The 25,270-nt window shown below is 37.4% G+C and overlaps 1 long non-coding RNA gene across 1 annotated transcript; it reads right to left on the reverse strand.

Moving 5' to 3' along the window:
- Nucleotides 1-1,026: 1,026 nt before the first annotated feature.
- Nucleotides 1,027-24,881, reverse strand: LOC135580247 (uncharacterized). The gene is made up of 3 exons (XR_010474720.1): nucleotides 24,690-24,881; nucleotides 17,328-17,564; nucleotides 1,027-1,651 (listed from the first exon to the last, which is right to left on the reverse strand). It is a non-coding gene; the product is annotated as an uncharacterized LOC135580247 (long non-coding RNA).
- Between the last annotated feature and the right edge of the window lie 389 nt (nucleotides 24,882-25,270).

The following is a 25,270-nucleotide window of genomic DNA, read 5'->3' on the forward strand; positions in this document are numbered from 1 at the left end:
TAGAATAAACCAATTCAAATGCATCCTTACATTTCAGTACACAGGTGTTATTATGATATGAAGACTCGCATGGTGATGCCATCATCATCTTTTAAGTAACAAATCCATTATAAGACCCATTCAGAGCTTAAAGGAGACATGGGTTCCATAGTCTGCTATGTTTGATGTGTTCTTACAGGCAAAAAGGAAACATATCTTATCGACACACTGTTAGTATAATTGAAATACTAACAGATTAAGAACCATGCCGTCGTTCCAGTGGACATCCAGGGACACTTGGTGTCAGGGTCACGTGGTGGCAACAACCAGTCATGTAAATGACTTTGGAATACAGGTTAGAGTCATGGCACCCCTTGGCTCCAGCAATGACAGTGCGACTTGAGGGCATCAGACCTCACTCGTATACTGTGGGTAGCATCCTGTTCATGCTGCTGATGTTAGTAAGGGGGCAGGTTGTTGACTGTCTATGCTACCAATATTGGTCAAGGTGCAGGATATCAGGAGGCAGGGTGTCAAATTATTAAAAGAGAAAGTAAAAACAAACAAACAAACAAACCTACTACAGAAAAAAAAAAAAAGGTAGGACTGAGAAATGGGACGAAGTCATATGTGGTTATTAGGTTAATCAGAGAGGAATTTCTAGTGTGAAACTTGCTTAACGTTCAAGTAGCAACAACTTCTGCCTGTGCTGACCAGTTCATTTGAAAGCAGAATGCACATGCTCTAAGAAACGTTCTTACAGTGAGAAAAACTTCAGTTAAACAGCATAAAAATTCTTACTGGGAACTGGATCTTCTATGGAAAGAAAAAGGATCGGGACAAGCAAATCATAAAGCCTGCAGAAGAGAACAGGAGGGTGGTTAAGACAATATGTCTCACTGAAATTTATGCCTCTCTAGCCCAGTCATACATTGCTATTCCTGCTATCAGGACACAAGTGAATCTGCCAGGCCTCAGGACTTAAGCTTCTCAGGGTTATGTTGTATAAGTCTTTCTTGATCTGCCTGGAGTTTTGTTTCAGTCATGTTTTGTTTTTGTTTTTTCTTTTTTTTGGTTGGTTTCTTTTTTTTTTTTTTTTTTTTTTTTTTCCTAATGACTACGTTGGCCTTTTTTTTTTTATTTTTATTTTATTTTTTTTTATTTTTTTTTTACTTTTTACCATTTTCCCCCTGTTTATTTATTACTGCAATATAATGCTTCAGCTTATGGAAATACAAGCCTATTTGACAGCAGAGACCTTGAGAAGTCAGGACATAAGGCTGTGGTGTATAGAAGTGCAGCAACGAGAAGGTAAGGAACAAAGCACAGGATGAAACTAAAGTTTATCAACAGTTCACCAAGGTGAGTTATGAAAATGCAAACCGGAAGTTGAACACAAACAGTTTTACGAGTCAAAACCAAGCAAACACAAACACATATCATGTCTAGTAAATTTAGGTGTAACATGGAATTCCAAATCAATGAAGAACAAGATTTAAAAGCACTTCAGAAAATACATACAAATAAACCCTGGTGAATCTTATCTAAAAAGGAGAAAGGAGAGAAGGAAGAAGAAACAATGAAGAACCTAGAAAACTCACCACCTGCTTCAACCATCTCTATGCTGTCTAAGGAAGACTGTCACTGTCAGCCTCAGGACTGAAAGGGGCACCTGAAAGGTGAGCATAACACCAGAAAAATTAGCAGATAATATGAATTCGTGTGTAACAATCTTAACTCAGTTCTTTTTATTACTAATCTTTTTTTTTTTTTTTTTTTTTCCCCTTTACTAGTATTCTCTTCTTCAGGTTATTTATTTATTTGTTTGTTTCTTTTTATTCCAATAATTACATCTGGACTAATAATCATTCTTTGACTAGCCTCCTGAGATTTCAGTTATGCAAATAATAAATTGTTGGCTTTATATTTAAGGGATATCTCTTTTGTCCTTATGAAGATTTTGAGCATATCAGGCTAAGTATTCAGCCTAAGCCATACAGCTTGTGAAGTCATGTCATGGGTGAAAGGTGGAGAAGTTGGATCTTCTACCATATTCTCTTCCAAACACAACTATTTTTCTGGTATTATAGAACTGATCTGTTCTGAGTAGGAAACTCTCATCTATTGGGTCATATAGAGTGCTCAAAGCTGCTTTTTTTTTTCCTTTGGCATTTTAACCAGGGCAAATTCATTACTCCATATGTACTCTGTAGAAGCAAGATAGATATCATGAAGAGTAAATGAAAAATGTCTCCAAGGCTTCATAACAACACAGTCTAGATACGGCTGTACTTACTAGTCTGCTGATAATTTAAGATAAATCAAATTCAATATTGTAATTTTTGCTAAGTGTGTATAATATGCACTTTTCTTTGTTCCCTCTTGGATTCTTTCCTCGTTTCTTCCTTTGTTCCTTCCTTCTTCAACACAAGCAATTAATCAGCCCTACAAAAACATTAAATTGAGCATTGTCAGTTTGTGATTCTAAGGCTGTAGGCATTTATAGCACCATCTCCTCTATCTACTAAATATTTATCTTGTACTTAAAATGTTTTGCATCTTCAAATGTGCAGTTGCATTATTCAAAGCTATTATTGTCACCTTGCACGTATGTAATCCAGAGCCTCACTGGAAAACCAGAGAGTAAAATGAACACATTTCCTACTGATTTCCTTGGGAATCAGTAAATGCCATATATATTTCTAAATCATTACAAGAGATTAGACAGCTGAATATATTTGAAAAATTAATTGAATGCTTTGAAAAAATGTGACAAGTAATGCCTTTATGTGTATTAACTCTGCAATGCTGTAGCTTTTTGAGTCAGTTCTTGCCACTTCATACTGTTGCCATTACAATATTAAGAAATGTAAGTTAATTTTACATACTTAAAGGCTCTTAAAACTATGCAACTTATTGTTTGATTTCCTGCCATGTTCCTTTCTGAACGATCACCTCATTAAGATTATTGCTATAGTTTATTACCATTTTCCTTTAAGCTGCCACTGAGAAGCTGTCATTGCATTATCTTTGAAACATTTCTCATCTGTCAAACTGATTATTGCTGCAGAATGATGGAACAGAGATACATAGTTTGCTGTTTCCTTGTTGGATTTAGGTTTTTTCTCTCACTTATTTGGATTTCGGCAGCTGTTTATTTCATGGCTTTAAATCTCATTCTTCATGTATTTGCTGCTTACTAGGGTATGAACCAGTTCTGGGATCGCTTATCGTAATTTGGCTGAGTTAAATGAATAGTCATAAATATATAGATTGAAAAAAATGTTATTTAACTTCAGACTATACCTGTTGGCACTTTTTTGCTACTGTTTTCTGTAGAAAGGAAGGAAGAAAATGTAACCAACAATAAAAAAGACAGAAATTTAAAATAATTTTATTTCTTGATGATTCTTCCCAAATTTCCATCATTGGTATAAATCCTGCTGAATTGCTTGGGTTTTACTGTAAATGAACCATACGCATTAATAGTCATTTACATCCTTACAAAAATACTAATTGTCCTTTACACACAAAGAAATTCAGGATCTGCCTCTAAATTACAGGGTTGCTTGCTGAAGCTTTAACCGTAAAAACTTGTACAGTTCTAAATTTGATCTACACCTTTTGTGTTGCTGATAAATTCTCGGAATAGCTTCTTGTCTGCATGTAAGCAATCAGGCATGTTTTTTCCAGTACAGAAAGTGCTTACAGGATTCTGTTTTATTACTAATTCTCAGACAAACATCAGAGTCTTCCTGGTCAATTTACCCTAATGACTTCTGCTACTGAGCTGTATGTCTACAAAATTAAATGCAAAAGTTTGTCTCTCTTCTACAGTGATAGACTGAAGCTGTCAGACATTTATAGCGCTCACCCAAACACCCAGATCTCTTATTTGAAGAGATCTAAATGGCAACAAGCTCATTAGGTCTCAGGAGTATTATCTTTCCTATTAAGTGAAGGAAGAGTACTTACAATAAATACAATTTGACCTTGATCATATGATCAAAGAAAATCGTGGGTTGGAGGGGATGTCTGGAGGTCATCTAGTCCAAGGCCCTGTTCCAAACAGGACTTCAAAGTTCAATCAGGATTCAGTTCTGAGAAGCTCTAAATATTTAATATCTCTTGGCAATCCATTCTAATGTTTAACCACCCTCACTGGGAAAAATGGTTCTCTTCTGTATGTCCAATATGAATTTACTTTTTTTGAAGTTGAATCTCATCTTTTGCTCCTCCTGAACGCAAGGGTATTTCTTAGAAAACTCTTCTATATAAACTCCTTGTACTGTGGTGGGAAACTGCAGTTAGACTCCCCTGAGGGTTTCTCTTCTTCAGCCTGAACATATCTTACTTCCTTAGCCTATGTATGTCATATGCTTCAGTTCTCCAACCAGCGTAGCAGCCCTCTGACAGACTATCCTGGTTCTGTCAAAATCTCTTTAGTACTGTGGATTCAAAACCAGAGAAAACCAATGTCCCTGGTGCAGCCTTACCAGTGCTGAGATGGGGGATAATAATTTTCCTCAGTATTCCGGTTTCAGCCTTGCAGACCAATATACAGAATGGTATGCAGTTAGCCCTCATCACTGCTGACTCATTTCCAACATGCTGTCCCCTGGGAACCCCAGGTCCTTTTCTACAGAGATGCTTTCTTATCCAGGCAGTCCCTAGCTGATATTGAAGCACGGTTTCTGATGTTTCAAGTGCAGAACTTTGAATTTACCTTTGAGCTTCATGAGGCTTCTGTAGGTCCATTTGTACAGCCTGTCAAAGTATCTCTGAGCGACAGCACCACACTTTTTTTCACCAGCTTGCAGAGGGTGCATTCTGGTGTATCACTCTGATCACTGATTATGCCTTTAAACAGCATCAGCCAGTTGAGGACCTCTACTAACAAATGGCTCACTGGCCTTTTCACTCTTGACCTCTACCTTTTTTCAGTCTGATGGTTCAGTCAGTTTTCCACTCAACTAGTCTACAAATTTCCAAATTCACAAGGATGTTATAGGTAAATCATGTCGAGAGTCTGGCTAAAGTCAAAGTAAACAAAATCCACTGATGCCCTCTCACCCTCAGAACCACTTCAGCTGTTGAGGATCAGCCAGAGGGGGGCTGTTTCACAGAGAAGGACAAGCTGGGAGCCACAGGTACCCACTGTGCTAGCAGGACAGTGCCACCACTGACAGGGCACCCTCCCACAGCACCCCAGTGGGGCTAGGACCAGGACAGGACCTTACAATAGCCCAGAAATTATGAAGCCAGGCAAAGCAAGAAGGCAGGTCCAGAGCCCAAAGATCACCTGGCAAAGCCACGTTGACAGGGGAGGTCTGAGATCCAGCCAAGTCGAGTAAACAGGTCAGGGTAAGGATTAGTGAGATACCTCGTGGGAGAATGTATTCCTGCAATGTATCTTAAGGAAAGAATAAAGGGTGGGACGAAAACTTAAGCTCCAAAGCAAAGTGGGAGCCTTGTGGGCTATCTACCAGCTCTTACTACCCCAGCTCTTTCCAAGCTGTGTAATCCCATGACCCTCAGCTGGGTTGTCCAGAACTGTCCTGAGCATGGGCAGCCAGACTCTGAAGCAGATGGACAGATAAAGCCTATTGGTAGACTTATGACTCTGATGCACAGGATTGTAAGTTTCTTGAACAAGCTGGGGTCTTCTGAAAGGTGAGGAGCTTGGTCTGCTTGTTGTTATCCTCACTTTTCACAGGATCTTAGTATCCATCATCTGCTTTGGACACAGGTGCCATCGACTATCACATTCTCAACTAGTTCTCCTTTATTTCTGGGTATCAGACAAGGAAGATCTTGTCCTTTAATCTGTTCATGCAAAATTTATGTCAAAAAAGAACAACATTTCAGAAATCTTCTGGATGTTTTGTGCCATGCTATCTTGCCCTACTAGCAGATGTCATGGTTACTTAAGTCCTCTGTGGGAGCCAAGCACAGTAATTGTGACACTCCAATTTATTGAAAAAGGCTTTGTTTGCTTCCTCTTCTTGATTGGGCATCCGTATCAGATGCCTAACATGCGTGACCCACCCCCCCGCCACCTTTGTTGCTTTCTTAGCTGATCCTGACGGATAAACCCTCCACAGGACTGTTGCCCATTCCATAGCAGATCTGTATGAATTTTAACTTCATGTTTGTGTTTAGTGCATTTCCACTCCTCATCTTCTTTGCCATTGTTTCTTTAAGAATCTGTAACCCCCTGTTGCAGATCTCCAGTCATGCAAACTATACCATCACATTTTTAATTCAAAGGATGCATGGATATGAGACTTCTGCATGGCTCTGAGATTTCATACAGACTTACAGTCTCCTGCTCCATTTCATCCCATTTATTTCCTAGGATCTATGTGATTTTGTATCAGTAGTTCACCTAGGCAACCTGCCTTCTCACAGAAAGTATGAGGATCTTATCCACTCCCCTTGTGCATATACACTTCTGTGCCAACCCCCTTATCCAAAATATTCTACAATCCCTCTATAGGTAAGGAAAAACTGGATTATTTTCCTTTTTATTGTACTCTGTGTGTGCTATCTGTTAATGTGCATTTGGGTGAACGAGTGAATAAAAATTGGATGTTCTCACATAAAAGAAGAAAACAATTTTCACCTATATTTGACTTCAAATACTGGTTTTCAACAGGTAGAAGCCTACATTTGTCATCATCTGTGTTGTGAGGAAATCTGAATTTCCCGCTTCACTAGAGCAACCACCACAGAAAGAAAAGGCCTGGAAACCATGGGCTTACTTTAATGCTTTATTTAAAAGATTCTTTCTCACTAACTCTTGAAGTGTTGGAGGAAATGTGAGTGATAAATAGTTGTAACTATTTACACATAGTTATGTAAATGACGTGGAAGCACACTTAAACACCTAATTAAAAAGGGCTGCTGACAACAGTAAAGTATTGTAGGCACCAATGAAGAGAAAAGTTCAGTGAAAGCAGACTATTCCTATAGCATGTTCTTGAGAACAGAAATTAATGTTGGCTGCCTTTCGGATACCCTAGACTGAAAGTGGTGTCAGACGTCTTTCTTTAAGACAAAAGTGTGAAACCATAAATAAACAAGAATTTATTTTCTCCCCGCATCTAGTGAGTGGGCAACTCTAGGTTATGGTTGGAAATTTCCCTCTAGAATAGATGGTGGAACATTTCAGGTGCAGCGGATCACCTATGTTTTTACAAAACTGTAAGAATTGTCAAGTGATCCAAATTCCAGCTAAGATGTAGCTATTTTTGTGAATGCATTATGAAGACATGTGTGGCAGGACGCAAACCCCTTTTTCTCCACCTCCCTCCTTTATCATGGAAGGAGTAGACACATCTCCCTCTCTCTCTGCTGCTTGAGGCTAACAGCTTCTTTTTTTTGGCCTCAGGAACCCTCTGTCCAGGGCCATTAAGAGAAAGGAGAAGGGAGTGCGGAGGGGCCAGGGAGCTGCTGGGCGCCCGTGGCCAGTGTGGGGGATGTTTGGAAGCTTCAGGGGCACCCCACAGCCAGTGTGGGGGTGCAGAGAAGCTTCTGGAATGCCTACAGTCAGATCTGATCAACCTATAAAAAAACGGGACTCTCGTTGAGACTCCGCCCCTTGTCATGAATCTGTTGGAGCACAAGCGAGACGCTGCTGTCGAGGCCTTGCCGTCACTTGTGTGCGTAAAATTAACCCTTGCAGGATTGTGAGTGTATTTACTTTCCATGCACATATGCACGAGTACTTTCCGTGCTCAATATGAGCACGTATAAAATTAATCCTCGCAGGATTGTGAGTGTATCTACTTTGCGTGCACATTTACAAGTGTATTTATACTTTCCTTGCACATATGATGTGTACTTTCTGTGCTCAATACGAGCATGTGTAAAATTAATCCTCGCGAGTGTATTTTCCTCCTGTGCTTGCACATAAACACGTGTAATATTCCGTGCACATTTGCACATGTATCTCTCCTCACGGGGTTGCAAGTGTATTATAAATTTACCCTTGTGGGATTGTGAATGTATACTTTCCGTACTAAATACGAGTACATGTATCCCTTTAAAATAGTCCCACACTGTGTTCAGGCAAGTGTGTACTCTTGTCTGACTCAGGGACAGCTCCAGTATTGTTTTGGGTGAAGCCACATGCATGCAAACTGTGGACCTCCTGAATTAGTAGTTGCTGCCCCTTAATAATTTTCCACAACTGATATCCGAAAGTGTATTTAAGTCACTTTTGGAGTGCTAAAATCCTGTTTCTCACTGGTTTAATAAAAGTTGTTTTGGACCCTGTTGTCCCTTAAACTAACCTTGTGGTGCCTCTGTGACAACATGTGTATCCAATCTGTGTCTGGCAAGGTGTTTTAGGTCTAGAATAATACTCAGGAAATGTAACATGTTGGCTTGAGAACAATGGTAGTAAAAAGCCAAAGCTTAGGGAAATTATTTGTTCTTGTTTTATACCATAACAATATTCTTGAGAATTGGAAACTGAAATTCAAGATGAGCTTCATTTCATGCTGAATGTAGCACAGTCCATACCAAACCTGATCTATTTTGACAAAAAAATAACAATTAAAAATATCTGTCTTTCATTTTGCATCAAGAAAATATCTTTGAGCTTTCAGTCAAAGCCTGTTTCCAAGAATATTGGAAATATATTGAATATTTAAATCACAGACTTCATCAATCTGTATAGTTAAACTATTAAAATGTAATTGCATTATGTAATTGTTCCTACATGTAAACATAAAAGAAACTGAATCCGTTGTAGGCATGTGACTCTCATAGCCTTTTTATCCTCCAAGTGTGATTTTCTAGAGATGGAAGTGTGAAAATAATGAATCAGCTGATAGCTTGCATTAAAATTCACCCAGTTATATCTGGTTGGTTTTGCAAATAATTAGATTTGACTAATGAAATATATCACTTGGTACAAAACCAGAAGTGTATATACCATTATTCACAGCCTGTTAGATAACCCAGGTCATAGAGAAGAAGACACCAATATCTTAAATACATGAAAAACAACAACAACAACAACAAAACAACTAAAAAAACAACTAAGATGAACTGCTAGTTCTCATCAAGGTTTCACTACCTGAGGGTGAAAAACTTGTTGCATTTAATTTGCGTTTAGAGTAATACAATTTCACTGACTTCACTGGAGGAAATTTTTTTGCACTTTTGTGAACTGTCACCATTTATTGCAGGGTGACAATAAACAGTGGCAGATGCTCTCTGTTAACCCCCCGCCCACCCCAATAAGGAAGTGGGATAGGAGGAAAAGAGAAAGAGACTTACAAATTGGGAAGTTAAAAATACTTTACTAATGGTGCTAAAACTAAGAGAAAATAACACAAAATATACAAAACCAATATTGACTTTCTCAGTGTAGCACAGCGGCAGCCCACAGCAGAACTAGCTTCGCTCCAGCAGCTGCAGGGCAGGCACCAGGAAATCTTGAGCTGGACTCAGCAGTAGACAGAAACTGGATTCAAGGGTTCATGACCTGGAACCAGTCCTAGGACTGCAGCAGAACAGGCAGGGTCCTCCTCAAATGCTGGCCATGGACAAAAACAGTAAGACCCTTGTGATCTCCCAGTTTTATATGGTGTATGATGTGGATGGCATGGAACACTTAGCTGGTCAATTTTGGTCACTTGTTCTGTCTGCCCCTCCCTGTGAGTACACCCCTCTCACTACAAAATTTATCAGTGACTGTGACAGATTGCAATTCCCCCGCCCTCCTGCAGAACTGCACGTCTCCCTCTTCCTCTGCTATTTGAGGCTAACAGCTTCTTTTGTCTGGCCCAGAGCACCCTGGCTTCTGGGACATTAGAAGAAGGGAGTGCCAAGGCACACTGGGCCGTGCCCAGTGTGGGGGATGTTTGAGGGCTTCAGGGGCACCCACACTCAGTGTGGGGGGTGCAGAAAAGCTTATACAATGCCTACAGTCAGGTCTGATAACAAAACGGGACTCTCGTCGAGACTCCGCCCATTGCCGCGGTCTCTTGGAGCACGAGCTTGCCACTGCCGCCAGGAGAGCCCCCCCTCCCCGGGATGGAGACTCCGCTTGCCTCGCCACCACGGTGTAAGTAAAACTTCTCGCAGGATTGCGAGTATATTTTCTTTCCGTGCACATTTGCACAAGTACTTTATTTCCTCGCACAATCACGAGTGGCGGCCGAAAGCCCCTCGCACAATCGCGAGTATATTTTCCTCCCGTGCTTCCACTTAAGCACGTGTAGGATTCCGTGCACATTTGCACGTGTAAAATAACTCTCGCAGGACTGCGAACGTATTATAAATTTACTCTCGCGACATCGCGAGTGCACACTTTCCGTACTCATTGCGAGTACGTGTATCTCTATAAAAATAATCCCACACCTTGCTTAGGCAAGTGTGTACTCCTCCGGGACTCGGGGACGGCCCCGGCATTGTTTTGGTGAAGCCGCGTGCATGCACTCTGTGGACCTCCTGTTGTATTAGTGGCTGCCCCTCTCAATAATTTCCTCCACTGATATCCGTACCTGTATTTAAGTCACATTTGGAGTGCTAAAACCCTGTGCCTCACTGGTCTAATAAAAGTTGGTTTTGGACCTTGTGGTCCCTAAAATTGACCTGTGGGTTGCTCTGTGACAGTGACCTTGACTGCCATAGCAACAAGGATAGACCTGGACCTCTTATGCATACCATTCCTACCATTGTCAGCTCCAGAGTGAACAGTGTCTGAAAATCATGCAGCCAACTTCAGTAAAATACAGTTACTTAGAAGAGCTTAGCTGGAAGTAAAATTCACTGAAAGAGAATTAGTCTTGTTTTAAACAAAACCAGGACGCTTGCATAAGAGAGAGGATATTTATGCCTTGTAAACTTATTCTGTGTATGAACTTTTTCCAGTTGCAAAAAGGGCTGAAAATTGATCCTTTGTCTTTATGCCAGTGTCTCACAATGGAAAAAAATCTTGTCAGTTTAAAGCCTTTAGGCAGTAGAATAGTGTGGGGAAGCACTTTTAAACTCTGAAAAATTTAAAGAGTAAAACTGAAATCCTACTGCATAATTTCCAGAAGGAAGGAAGGCCTCACAAATTTGCAGAGAAAAACTCAAATAGGTTACCTTTGAAGATGACTAATTTTGAAGTGTCTTTGCACAAGCCTGTATGAGCAGACTCATCTGGGAGAAAGATATGTAGAGTAGTAGTAAGGACTTTATTCTAGGAAAGACTGTTGAAGTTGTTCAGCAGTGCCTGTGGTTCCAGTAATCCTGGTGTGCTTATTTTCTTCTGGTATAACTGCTTTTGGGTTAGGTGTCAGTTCTCTGTTTCTTTTAATTCAGTCCTAATAACATCTCGTTCAAGTGTCCTTCTGGAAGAAGAAAGACGGCTTAGAACTCAGTCTCAGGCTTTGGAGAAAAGTGTTAAGAGTCTAATCATGCAGCAACTTCCTTTGAAAAGTCAGTGAGACACAGAGACAAGTGAGTTGAGGCACTTGGAAGGAAACTCTTACTAGTGTATGACTTCTTGCATTTCATCTCTCCATTGCAACTGAACCCACACTGCTTGTTCTGTAATGGTCATTGCATTAGTGTCAAACAGGGCTTAAAGGACAGAGTCTTACTGTTAAATCAGGTTCCAAAAGTACCCTACATGTGTACAATAGCTATGGTGTGTCAAACTTCTGATGAAACAGACCTCACAGTAAATATAGTATGAGAAGTACAGTTATTTTGCTAACAATAAAATCAAAGCCTGAACTTTCTTTGTGGCTTGTGGTTTTTTTTTTCATTACATAAGCCTGATAGTGAGAAAAGGGAAAAGGAAAAGGAAAAGGAAAAGGAAAAGGAAAAGGAAAAGGAAAAGGAAAAGGAAAAGGAAAAGGAAAAGGAAAAGGAAAAGGAAAAGGAAAAGGAAAAGGAAAAGGAAAAGGAAAAGGAAAAGGAAAAGGAAGAGAAAAAGGAAGAGAAAAAGGAAGAGAAAGAGAAAAACGAAGAGAAAAAGGAAGAGAAAAAGGAAGAGAAAAAGAAAAAGAAAAAGAAAAAGAAAAAGAAAAAGAAAAAGAAAAAGAAAAAGAAAAAGAAAAAGAAAAAGAAAAAGAAAAAGAAAAAGAAAAAGAAAAAGAAAAAAAGAGAAAAGAAAAAGAGAAAAAGAAAAAAAAAGAGAATGGCCTGGTAGGATGGCACTGGGGCTGAGATCTTGTCCATAATATAACTTTATTCTATGGAGTTTTGCTTCACATTCTTGGATTTGTATCTTGCCAAATAAGAGAACTGCTACTTCACACCCTCTTCACCATGGGATAGCCAAGCAACCTAGTTGAATATTTATAAAGAACAAAGGGTCAAGCTTTCTGCTGATTTAGCATGACTGACTGCTGAGAGCTGGCCTCCAAAATGCATATCCCCATGCATTTTCTTGTAATATTGATAGAGGATTGTGATGTAGAATTGAGGAGAGGCAATGTTGTATGACCTAATTTGTCAATTATTTATTGCTGTGAGATATACTTGACAGCAGACTGTGTATATATAGGATTAATATAGGGAGCAGATGCACTGCCTTCCCTGACTTATTCTCCATGATACACTTTATTGGAATTCACACTGAAGACATCACAGTAGTAATTCATAACACCCAATGTGCTGCTGGTGAAGCCCATGTCTGAAAGCTGCATCGGTAGCTTGTTACATGAGACTTTGGCGCTCACTCACCCTGTTAGTGTGAAAATGAGAACTGTGGGGTGAATCCTAATAGCTTCTGTCAGGCCTCTTAGGACAAGTGTTTGTATGACTGCATTGGCTTCTCATTTATCCTGGTTATCACTACCTATTCATCTGCGTCTTGCTTTTCAAGGTGAAATCCCTTATTCTCCTTCATCAGAGTTGACAGCAGCACCAAAGCTTTCACTCCTGTGTTACAAAAATCTCATTGCCAGAGCATGGAAGCATTATTTCCTCAGGAAAAACACAACAGAAAACAGAACTGACCTTTTGTCTAGGAATGTCACTAACACACAGTGTTTTTCAAGCTGAAAAGGTATTTAATTCTTTTTTATTTTCTGCTAATTTGACATGGATATAAATGTTCACAATGATTACTTTATCTGTAAAATTTTCAGTAGAAGAGAAATAACTTCTGATTATTGGATTATGTTTTATTCAAAGATAGAGCAAATTTTGACCATCATGTTGTATCTTTTTACAGAGTTTGTACTCTACAAATTTTTATAACTTCTCTATTTCTAGGAAGAACTAAGGAACAGCCTACAGTACACAGATTATTAGATTGGAAATTGTGGTTCCCTTTTGCCCTTTGATTCTATGACTCAATGTACTCTAGGAGGAACTGCTTGCATTTCTGAGGCACACAGTCTTCTGCTTTTCCTTGGTAAAACTGGATGTTTGCACTGTAGGACACATGGTGAGCCCTTCCCAGACTCCTCCACATGCTTATCAGCTTCTCTGAAGATTGTTTCTTGAGTTTCTATGCTGCTCTTAGCAGTGGTAGGGCTGAGCAACAATTGACTTGACCTACTTGTAATGCCTTATATCCTCTCTTAATGATAGAAAGTAACTGGAAATATGACTTGATTGTCTGGCTAGGTTTATTTGTAACAACTTTGTCTCAGCAGAAATGCTTGCATCTAATGCAGTCGGTAAATTAGATGAATGAGATGTGATTCAAAGGAAAATAAAAACAAAGAAAACAGCTTTCATTTTAAGGATTCTGCAAAGTAAGTAATATCAATACATTGTCAACATAATATTGTCAGTAAAAAACTTCCTACTAGTTTTTGTTTTGTTTCGGTTTGTTTTTTTTGTAGCACAATCAAGAAGAATGTGGAAAATCTTTAACCAAATTGATTCATCATTATTGTTCCACCAAAAAAGTATAGGCTTATATATTCTGAATATAAGCATGGGCAAAGACTTAATTTTTGTGTTAACAAATTACTAGTGCTGTACACAGTAACTGTACACGTTACTGTGTTTACCATGGTTGTAGTATACCTTCTTACAGCAATCACATATTCTGGGTCTATTGAGCCAGCAAAAAGTTCTTACATAAAAGAAGTTTATTGGGTGAAAAACCTTTAGAAGCTATTCCTATAGAAAATGAAAGAATACTCATACTAATATACACTATGTACTTAGAAGGGTACACAGATAGCTATCTCTTGTATTCCTTAAGGCTCACAGTTCTTCAAAAGCAGAAGGGGAGAGTGAAGCAATCAATTATGATTTGGCCTATAGAGTCTGAATTTCTCTACTCGTACACTGCAAACTTGACTACTGTGATGCTTAAAACAGCCAGTTCTTTACATATTCCTAACTAGCTGCAGTTCATGGCTGTTCATGATACTGTGGTGTTTAAAAATGCAGCAATGCTTTGAAGCTGGGACAGAACATTTATTCCATGGCCTTAATCATGCAAATAGCCAGAATATATGATGATAACTGTAGCTTTGAATCTCAGCAATAGCAGAAACATAGACTGTAAGAGTATCAGTAATAGAACACATTTTTTTAATTTTTGGATAAAATATATTGGAATGTGGACACCTTTCTTTTAGTAATATTGTAACTGTATATGTAATCTGATATTATCACATTTATTCAGTTAGAAATCTTCATGATATTTTCTGAGTAAGTACCATATGAATACAACTAAAATGTTATTCCTAAAATAGTGTTGAGTCATAGGAGTGTAAGGTTAGAGGTAGGAAAGACCTATTACAGTATTGAAGATATTTTATTGCTACAGCAAGATTTTTTTTTTTCCTACTGGAATTGTATTGTTAATGTGTAATAGGGTGCAGGATTAAAAACCTTTCTTCTTTCCCAGCTATCAACAAATACTATCTGGAAATAGCATTTGTTTTTCAGATTAAACCTTACTTTCCTTAACTTTATCCTTTAATAGTTCTTTATACTTGTGGATGTTAATCATTTTTTTCTCTGTCCTGGTTATCAGATTATAGGTATGTTCCTCTTTTGCCTTTACTTAAACACCCAAGACATATTTAGGCTGAATTTCTTAGAGGAGCTTTTCAACAATAAATGTCCATATCCACTGATCCTCAAAAGATTAATGGGATTTGGTCAGAAAGTACTCAGACTTCATGCTCTACTTTTGAGGCAATTCTTCCAGCACATATAATCCATATTAAAATTTCTCACTGGACTAATTATCTTTCAGCAACATGTAATATGAAATTACAGTTATATTCCATGTTCATATGAATCATAATTATCTTCCTGTCTGTAGTTTCCTTATGACTATGTAGTTTTGCATATACTTATCATCATTGGAAACTATGCTTTTAATTGTTCTATGTCCATTTTAACATTATGTCAGTATGCCCATTAGGAGTCATTTATAATTACTCCCACACAAAATTGCATTAATGCATTTTTGCATATTTTCTCAGAAGAAAAATTACATATATTTTAACAGATGAAACTTAATATCCATGTACACATTTGTTTTACCTCTCCAGGCTATCTTTCTCAGTCAACATTGATCTTTTCACTTTGTTGCAGTTTAGTATCAGTTGCATACTGCTAGCCACCTCTTTGTCTACACGTTCACTAAATTATTGAACAATTCAGATCAAATTTCAGCCCTTCTGTCAGTGGCAAGGTCCAGATTTGCAAACTCATTTAACTTCTACTCCTCAATACAGCATGACCAAGTGGTCTGATATTTAAGTGTTCTCAGGTCTTCATATAGATTTCCCATGACGATTTTTCACATATATACTCCCACCCTATGTGTGACTGCTTCCACCATGTGAACATGGGTTTTATCTGTCTTCTGCTTTAGATTCTTCAGCCTTCAAAACTCCCAGTCCAATGCCACCTATTCAAAAGGCGTCTAGAATGTGACTCAGGTCCTGAACAAGACAGTTAAGCATAGTATTTATGTAAGAGCTAAGTGTCCAAACTCATATTATATCTAGTGAAGATTAAAGACTCACCTCAGCTACCTAGACATAAGTACACAGTGCCATTGAGATCCTACATAGTACAAAATACTGGTAGATTCATCCAAAGACCAATATTGGAGGTTGCACTGAATGCCATTTGTACTTGGCTCAATAACCTAAGTTTGCAGCGCCCAAAGCTGGATGTGATACTTCAAATGTGGTCTAATGAGTGCTGAGAAAAAGGCAGTAGTCACTTTGCTCCATCTGCTGCCTGTGCTCCTGTTCTTGAGCCCAGGATATCCACAATACCGTTCACCCTTATCACTGCTGAGGCATACCATGGGCTCACATTCAACTCACTGCCTGCCACGTTCAGGGCCTTTCCCACAGAGCTTCTTCCCTGTTCTTCTGACCCCAGCCTGCACCATTCAGGGAAGTAGTCTTTCCCATGTGCAGGACTTTGTAATTCTCCTTGATTGTCACCAAATTCCTTCTGCCACATCCCTCCACCCTGTCTGAATTAGACTGAATAGAAGCTCTGGCCCCAAGTGTATTGACTAGCCCCCCCTCCCAAACTTGATAAGGTTTCACTCCCTGTCGTCTTGCAGGTCTCTACTAAAGATATGAAGCAAGGGAGATTCCAGGTTAGGCTCTTGAAGTACCTGAAATTGGCCCCTAGGTAAAGTATGCACATTTAACCACTACCCAGCCTGCAGTGATTGTATAGATAATCCTGCCAGTTTTTTACCAACCTAGTAGTCTAGCCATCTAGATTATAACATCCCAACACAATCATATAAATCTAGACTATAAAATCCATACAAAGATCTTGTTGTAAGTCATGTTGAAAACATTGTTAAAGCCAAAGTTGACAATATTCACTGTATTCCTCTTTCCTACAGATACAATCATTTCATGCTAGAAGACAATCAGGTTATTAAGGAGTATTTACTTATGATAAAACTATGTTGGTTGTTCCCATTCACCTTTTTCTCCTTCACATGATTGACTGCATTATTCTCTTCATCAGTGTTTCCTAAACATTACTGATCGATGCACTAGTATTTTAATAAACTAAATTCGCCAGACACTGTGGACTAGGTTGCCTTTTGCTGAAAGTAAGCTTCACTTTTTTCCTGGCACTTGAAAATACTAGCTTCCAAAGTAGTTAAACTCCTGAGGTTCAAACTTGCTCTGTCACAGAAACTGACCTGTAATCAAACATTAATCTATCTGGACTGGTTATCTTTGTGGATGTAAATGTTCCCCAGGTCATATTTTACCTTAGTGTCTCATGGTAAACATTAAGTATATCTGAAATTACTTCTTTCCCTCTACCTCCAAAAAAACCTGTCCTTCTAGCAAACCATTAAACATTTCATTGTGTGTTTGGAAAGGAGCTGGAAATAGAAACAATAATTAAAAATTCCAAACCTGGAATTTTCATGGTGTTCTTCCAGAACTTTAGTTCTGCAGTACATGACATTTTCTGTTGCTGTGAAAGGCTTTTTAATTCTCTCTGACCTTAGTACTTCAATTGTTTTTTCCTCCCTCTTCTAAAAAAACTCTGTGGCTGTGATGTCTTCCTTCCTGTTCTCTGGACTTCTTCATTTTCCAGGAGCTTCTTTCCCAACACTTCTTTCAATGTAGATGAAAATGTCAGTACCTGGACTGAGGATCATTAAGATACAAGTAAAAGGTTTAAGGCATAGTTTTATGATATGATTTGCCACATTGCTACAACACTTCATGCATTATATTTCGTAAGAAAAAATCATTGTAAAATTCTCATATTCTCAGTGTGGTCATTGAGCTTATATTCCTATGTTACTGTTTTCACTTCTTAGAGACCATTCATCACCTATAAACAGTATATATGACAGATGTATTGTTTAAAATACATATTCCAGATGCCTCTTTTAGCCCCATAATCTTTTGTAAGTTTTGAATGTCTGCTCTACACAAGCTTCTTAAAGAATTCTTTAAACTACTCTGCTGGAATGACAAATCTTAATTTCTTAAAAGAGCATATTCTACAATTTCATAATTGTTGATCTCATTATTTTGAAGCATAATATTCTTGGTGATATATCAATACACATCATGAACAATTCCCTGAATTTCTAAAACAAAAACATCTGTACAGCCCCAAAAGCCAGCTAATCATGTACTACAAAATATGTCTACAGTCCCTGTCTTCTAGTTGATTCATTTTCTTTTATCACGTGTCTGCAGTTTTCTAGTACCCTCTGTCATCTGTAGACCTTTTTAAAGCTTTTTACAATGCTTTTCTTTAGGATACAGATATACAATGCTACACAGATGCTTCAAGAAAATCCTTCTGTAAAAGCATCTATCATTGCAGCCTTTCAGTACTTAAAAGGGGTTTATAAGATGGGGACAGACTTTTTAGTACTGCCTGTTGCAATATGACAAGGGGCAATGGTTTTAAAATAAAAGAGGAGAGATTCAGGCTAGATGTGAGGAAGAAATTTTTTACAACAAGGGTGGTGAAACACTCGAACAGGTTGTGCAGAGAGGTGGTAGATGCCCCATCCCTGGAAACATTCAGGGCCGGGCTGGATGGGGCTCTGAGCAACCTGATCTAGTTGAAAATGTCCCTGCTCATTGCAGGGGGATTGGACTGGATGACCTTTGAATGACCTTTCCAACCCAAACTATTCTATGATTCTATGATTGTCAAGGATTTCATGCGTAGGCAGAGCAGGAGCAGATGATGTATACACTATTTATCTATTTATTTTCTGCCAAACCAGAAAGTTTTTCAGGCTTTTGCCTGCCAATAAAAATCCAACTGTGCCTGTATGCTCCCAATTAGTGGGAAAGGTCACAATCTGTCAGAATTAAGAAGACTTCTTTTTGACTTTGTGGATTTTTATGAAGATGACAACAAATATAAGCAATTTGTTTTGTTTTTCATTTGACATGGCAATCATCAGCTACCAGTGACAACAGATTCTTTCATGAAGTGCATGCCTCAGCCATTGTATAACATCATTCAACAATCAGGATAAGCTAACAAAGATCTTGCACATCAACATGACAACTTTCCAGAATAAACCCCACATGTTATAAAGGAAATAAGTTGCCATCAAGAACTGCTTCACTGGTCAAGAGCAGACGTCTTTTATTCTGAACTCCGGTGTCAAAATTCCTCTCCATTCCATGCCATGTGGTGGTGCTTCCATCAGATCATCCAGATGTGGAACTGAAAAATATGTCTGATCATTTGTAACCTCACTTTTTTCCTTAACATGAAAGTATCTTCCTGGATAACCTGAGACTTTTTTTCTTTTTTTGGTGTGGTTCCTGGAGTAAGGCCAATGGTATAACCATGAATAATACCGGGAACATTTCCAAAGAAGTCAGTACATCCCTGTAATGTACAATTCTTGGCTTTTAACAATATTTCTAAAGAATCTACATGAGACACCATCTCAAATTTACCTTTAAATGAATAGACAGCACTTAAACGGTTTCCATGGCTGGGAAATTCTTGATTACACCAACATTCAAAATGATTTGTTGAGATATCTACAGGAATAGACACCTTAAAAATACACTAAACATTAAATAAAAAGAGAAGTGAAGAATGGAATTGGTTTCTTTGAGTGGAATTTGGAGAGAACATAGTGAGGGGTACAGTTACCTACCTCGATTTAATGAATCATTTAACAAAAGACACAGTATACTATTCAGGTAATCATTGACACAGTCCAGCTTTCATCAATAAACTGTGAGACATTGCTTAAATATAAGGTTTGCAAATACTCAGGAATCTAGTTTTGCATGATTGTTTCTAAGCAATGGAAAACATTGCATATCAACAATCAGCAAAATATCAGTCACTGGGAGGAGTACCAGTACTTAGAGAAATTTCTCTTAAAATGACTGAGAAATATAAAACTCAGGATTGAGCATATGCTAGCTGATTCAACAAGGTCTTAAACTCATTCAGAGTGCACAGCACAGCTGCTCAATATTATGAAACCAACATTGGCTTGTACATGATAGTGAATAAGAATGGTGAATGGTTTATTAAGAAAATACATAATGTTTATAGGGAATCAGGGGGTGTAATGAACATTTAGCTTAACACACTCCTTGAGTGCTAATGTTTTACTAAGTGTATTCTTAAATCAGTAGTTGAATTTAACAGCACTTCTGATAGCAAGAAGGCTGGGAGTATCTGGCAGGTGGAAGCATTTTTTGTATGGTAACTGCAAATAGTCTGTGATATTCGCTTTTACAGAGACAATCAGTGAATCTCCAACATGGATGAAGTCTGTTGTGAAACCACAGAGACAAGCATCTTAGATGAAACAGGAGCTATGCAGATTCAGCTCAAGAATTTTCAGCAGCACAGGCAAAACTGAAATTTGCCTTCCCATAGTGTAAGCTGTGCACATTACACAAAAGAAAAGCAGGGTTTGACAAAGCATCTTGGCTGGAAAGGGGATGACAGAGTCATGAAGGCCCATCTGAACTTCTGAGGCTGTCTTAAAGGAATGGCAGAAGCAGTAATGGAGAATGAAGTTTGTGTAAAGCCATGTCGCCCAAGCAGTTCCTGCAGCAGTAACAAGACAGGCCCTGTCAGAGATGAAGAAATCAGCAGTGCTGTGGTACAGAACACTGGCCCTAGGTAACTTTGCTTGTGCCTACATCCAACATGGACTTAAGTGGTCTTAATGGAGATGTTCTGTGGGCAATATCCAGCTGTGACACACACAGAGACTCCCATATAAAGAGTACAATCCTACAAGGTTGAATCTGCAAAGAAGAATAATGTAAGAAGGATAATTCAACAGCTTCAACATTCTGTTTGAAGTGTCAACGTCTGTTTAAGAGGCTATGTAACAGATACAATTAAAGTACATTTCTTAAATGAAGACCCAGAGGTGCAGTCTGCCTAGGCCACTTTTCACTCATTTAAATAAACTGCTGGTAGTACGAGGTCTTCTAAAACCAGCTACTCCAATGCTAATTGTTGAAGAATGTCACAAATTATGGGATTTTTAAGGGTTGATAATTTACCAATGAAAACCCCACCGTAGAATTATTTTACAAATTTGTCAAATAAATCTTTGACCTAAGTCCATACTTTTTAGTTTGTTTGACCTTTATTAAGTAGCTTGGTCTCACATCACAAGACAAAGGTGATGAGGAAGAAGGTAATGAGCTAGGCTGTCATTTTGCCAAACAGAATAGTAAGAAAGAAGTCAGATGTAAGCTGTTCAAGTGTTAGAGGTTCTAAAGTGTTTTTCGTCATTCATTTAGCTCATAACAAACAATTTAATGTAGTTTGACATGACCTGTACATTTTTCTTTGCTGACTCTGAACACATTCGCACAGTCTGTTTGCAAGGTTGAATGTCTTCCAATAACATATTTCTTGTGCTGAAGTAGAAATTATTTATCTTAATCTTAATTTGTTTTTGTCCATTGTTTACTTATGCCTTGTTTTCTCGTACATAAAGACCAATAATATACACCAGAAATGTCGGAACATGAAATAGATCAGAACATATTACAATATGCCTTCCCTTTAAACCAAAAAGATCAGAAAGCAAAGTAATTCTTTCAAAATCCCAAATCAACTTTTAAATGGAATTTTGGCTTTCAGTTTTATGTATTTTACAATTTTATACATTCTTCCATTCAAAAAACCCCAGCCCTTCCCTTGTCTTGTCCTTTCTGCTTTTCTTTTTGGCATATAATTTGCATGTATCTAAACAGATTTGTGAACATGATAGACACATATGAAAAACAGCCAGTCAATGAAATGTGAATCTGAATACAATTAAGTAAAATAGGTGGACATTCATAGAACTAAAATGCTGAAATTATGTGAGTTGTTACATTTAAAAACTGTACAGTGATCTGCACATAGACTTTTGTTTTTCTCATGTAGTATGCTAGCGATCACTTTTAATAATCTGCTAATCTCTTCCCAGCAAATTAGGTGAGTAAATCTAATTTTATAAAAAAAAAAAAAAAAAAGTAAGACCCTGTTTAATGCTGCCTAATCTGAGTGATTGTCCTGTAGCACTTTAAACAAAGAAACAGCTAACCTGCACTTCACAGAAGTGTGTACCCATGGACCCTCCATGGAGGAAAGAAAGCACTTCCAAAGGGCGGTTCAGACCTCAGGAAGATTGGGCTGATCTTCAGGGGTACTCAGTTTTTTGTCACAGTGAAAACTGAAATAACTGAGCTCAGATTTTAAGCACACTTTGCTTAAATTGTGAGGGTGGGACAGGCCTAAGTCAATCAAAGTCTTCAGATGTTGCTAGGTCTCTTGATTAATAAGAGGTTATTAGTTTGGCTCGACCTATCCAGGAAAATGAATACCATTTCCACACTCTCCTTCCCCTGGGAAAACAGATAATTTGCAGGAAGTTTTTGTTTTATTTGTTTCTCTGATCAGTTACAGTTGAATTTTGGAGTGGCCAATCATTTTACTAAGCTTAAGTAATATTTACAGTTTAAACAGTGGCATTAACATCAGAAAGACTATTTGTGGACTAAAGTCTTATTCAATGTCAGGAAATATATCAAAATTCAGTACTTGCAAATGGATAAACTATACAAATTGAATTAATAATCCTATGTTGAGGAAATAATTATAAATAAATTCAACTATGAATTTGAATTACATCAGAATGAATTCTGAATAACCATTTCAATCAATGGCCTCAGCCTGATGACATAAATATTGGAGTAAAAATTGGAGACCAGTCTTTGGACTTTTCCAGGTGAACATAAACCTTTGACAAATGACTTTCAAATTACTTAAACTGCTTACCAGTTTAAATACAATGACAACTTGATATCACAGAGATTTAAAGGAATATTTTGGGGGAAATCTAGCAAGAGAATGCTCTCTCATCTAGTTTAATTAAGGGAAAACAGATTAAAGTTTTTAAAAACCCTTTATTTAATAAAGGACCACTAATAAAAGATCTGCTTTGGGAATTTCATAGCTTGATATTCTTTCTCTGTGAAAGATTAGAGAAATACAGCAGAATGAATGCTTGATACTATTATACAAGTCAGCGTGTGAAATAAAATAGTGTCAAAAATAGATTAAAATAAATTATGTTTCTTTCACAAAACAAACAGAGCAGCTATTGAAGAAAATTTAAAATTAAACATTTTGCAGTTTTTATTTATGCTAAATGTAATATAAGTAATCTTGGTGAAACTCAATTTATTCATTTTCAATCTCTTTCTCTTAGATGATTGATTGCTAATTTTGAGTCTAATTTTTTTACTAAATGCTCTCACTTTAACTAAGCTAGACTTACTTTTCTTTAGAATAAGATGTTAATTTCCACTGTATATTTAATCCTCATTCATGCACAGATTTTATGTTAAAAACAAATATAACCGAAGATGTGATACACTTCCTATGTTTTCTATCACAGCCATTGTTCAGAACTTAAATGAATTGAATTAAGGAATTTCTATATGTTGTAAAATTTATTTTAAGTATAATATTATGATTTCTAAATATATGTATTTCTTTTAATTGCAGTCAGTGCTAAATTTTCTCAAATGGAAATAATTATTGCCTTTCAGTGTATAAAACAAGCTCAGTCTGTTTTAATGTTTTGTAAAGACAGTTTTTTTTCTTTTCTTTTTTTTTTTTTTTTTTTTACTTTATTTCCTTTTTTGCCAATAAACAAAACAAACATATAGAAAAGTACTTGGACGTTAATATAAACTGGAGACTTTTAAATTCCTATGTTGTGAAAAGTTGTATTCTTGTTACATAAGGCAGAAACTGTGATAATTATACACAGAGTTAACAAGGTAGTGTCTGTGAAAGGAATCACAACAATACAATAGCTAGGGAGCTTGAAAATGGGAAATTCCTTCTATTGCTCCTACAGTGTCCTCAAAAATTTCCAGAAGGTCACTGTTCATTAAAATGAAACTTACGACAGCTCTTCAAATGACTTCAGATATGACAAAAACTTTCAACAAAGAGGACATCTAATTGTCAGAATTAGTTTGTATGTGGGAGGAAAATGAAAGCATGCAAAATGAAGATGGAATGCAATGCTTATCAAACCGATAATATGTTTGATTACACTGCATCACAGCATAAGCACAATGGTACGGAAATTTTCCTTTCATGTTTCAGATGCATACTTCTCTTTTTTCTTCCAAATAAAAGTGATGCTCAAAAGAGTGGGCAACTACACTACTTTTAGCTATACAGTACAATGTCCCTATAGAATCTTACATTTTAGACAGTGAGTTCACTTGAAGAAATCACATGAACCTTAAAAGAAAAAGGCCAAGGTGATAAACTGCTTCAAATCTAGCACTTACTTCATGTGTTCATTCTTTTTGTGCAGTCCAAGATAAATGCTCACAGAAATATAAACAGGAAGAAAAAAAATGCTGATCTTCAAATGTCTTCTTCTGAGATAAAAATTTCACTGCAACACTTCATAACATTTTGGAGGTGTCAAAAACCAAAATAATTTAATTTTAAAAACTTATCGAATGTATTTTAATATTTATTTCAGTTATAGTTGTCCAGATTTACATTAAGAACTTCAGTTTCTTCATGGCACTTGGATGTTGATTTTTCCAAAATATTGAGTGTTAAAAATACAACATACTGAAGCTGTGGCTCTACAACATTCAGAATAAGTGATACCAGACATCTATAAAACTAGCTAAATAAGTAAATACCATTTCCATGTCCTACAAACCCACATGTCATTTCCATAATTTATTTGATGTTTGTTCTCTACTCACCTATGACACATCTTCTCCAGGAAAGCAGGACAACAAAAAGTTAATTCCGAAAACATTGAAAAAATAAAAGCAATTGTTTATGTATCTCCAGTTTAGAGCACATACAAAGTTATGTAAACATATATCAGACTTGTGCTGACAAATTACCAACGTCATTCTCATCAACGCCCCTGACTCACTTCATTACTCAAGAAGGATGGCCTAAATCCAAGACTAATCTCTGCTTTGAAAATCTGCATTCCTTCTTGACAGAGGATCAGATTTCCTTCCCAGCCTGTCACCTTGTGTTGCAATCCCCATGTAACATATCAAGGATGTACAGAACAGTTTAAAAGTTAACCACAAAGGAAAATAAATTATATTACCTAAATATCTTCTGAACATCTGAAAAGAGGATCTTACAACACCTGCAGTATCACATAAGCAATTTGCAACCCTTTGTTCAGCCATTAAATGATATATTATGGCTAAGCTTTAGGTGTCTCCAATAAAGTTATGGAGGACTGTTTAATTATTTCATAAAATGTGGACTGAGCTGTAAAATGGTAAGAACACATATGGGAAAGTGAATGTTAATAGTG

The sequence above is a fragment of the Columba livia genome, chromosome 1 (genome assembly GCF_036013475.1).
Source record: "Columba livia isolate bColLiv1 breed racing homer chromosome 1, bColLiv1.pat.W.v2, whole genome shotgun sequence".
NCBI lineage: Eukaryota > Metazoa > Chordata > Aves > Columbiformes > Columbidae > Columba > Columba livia.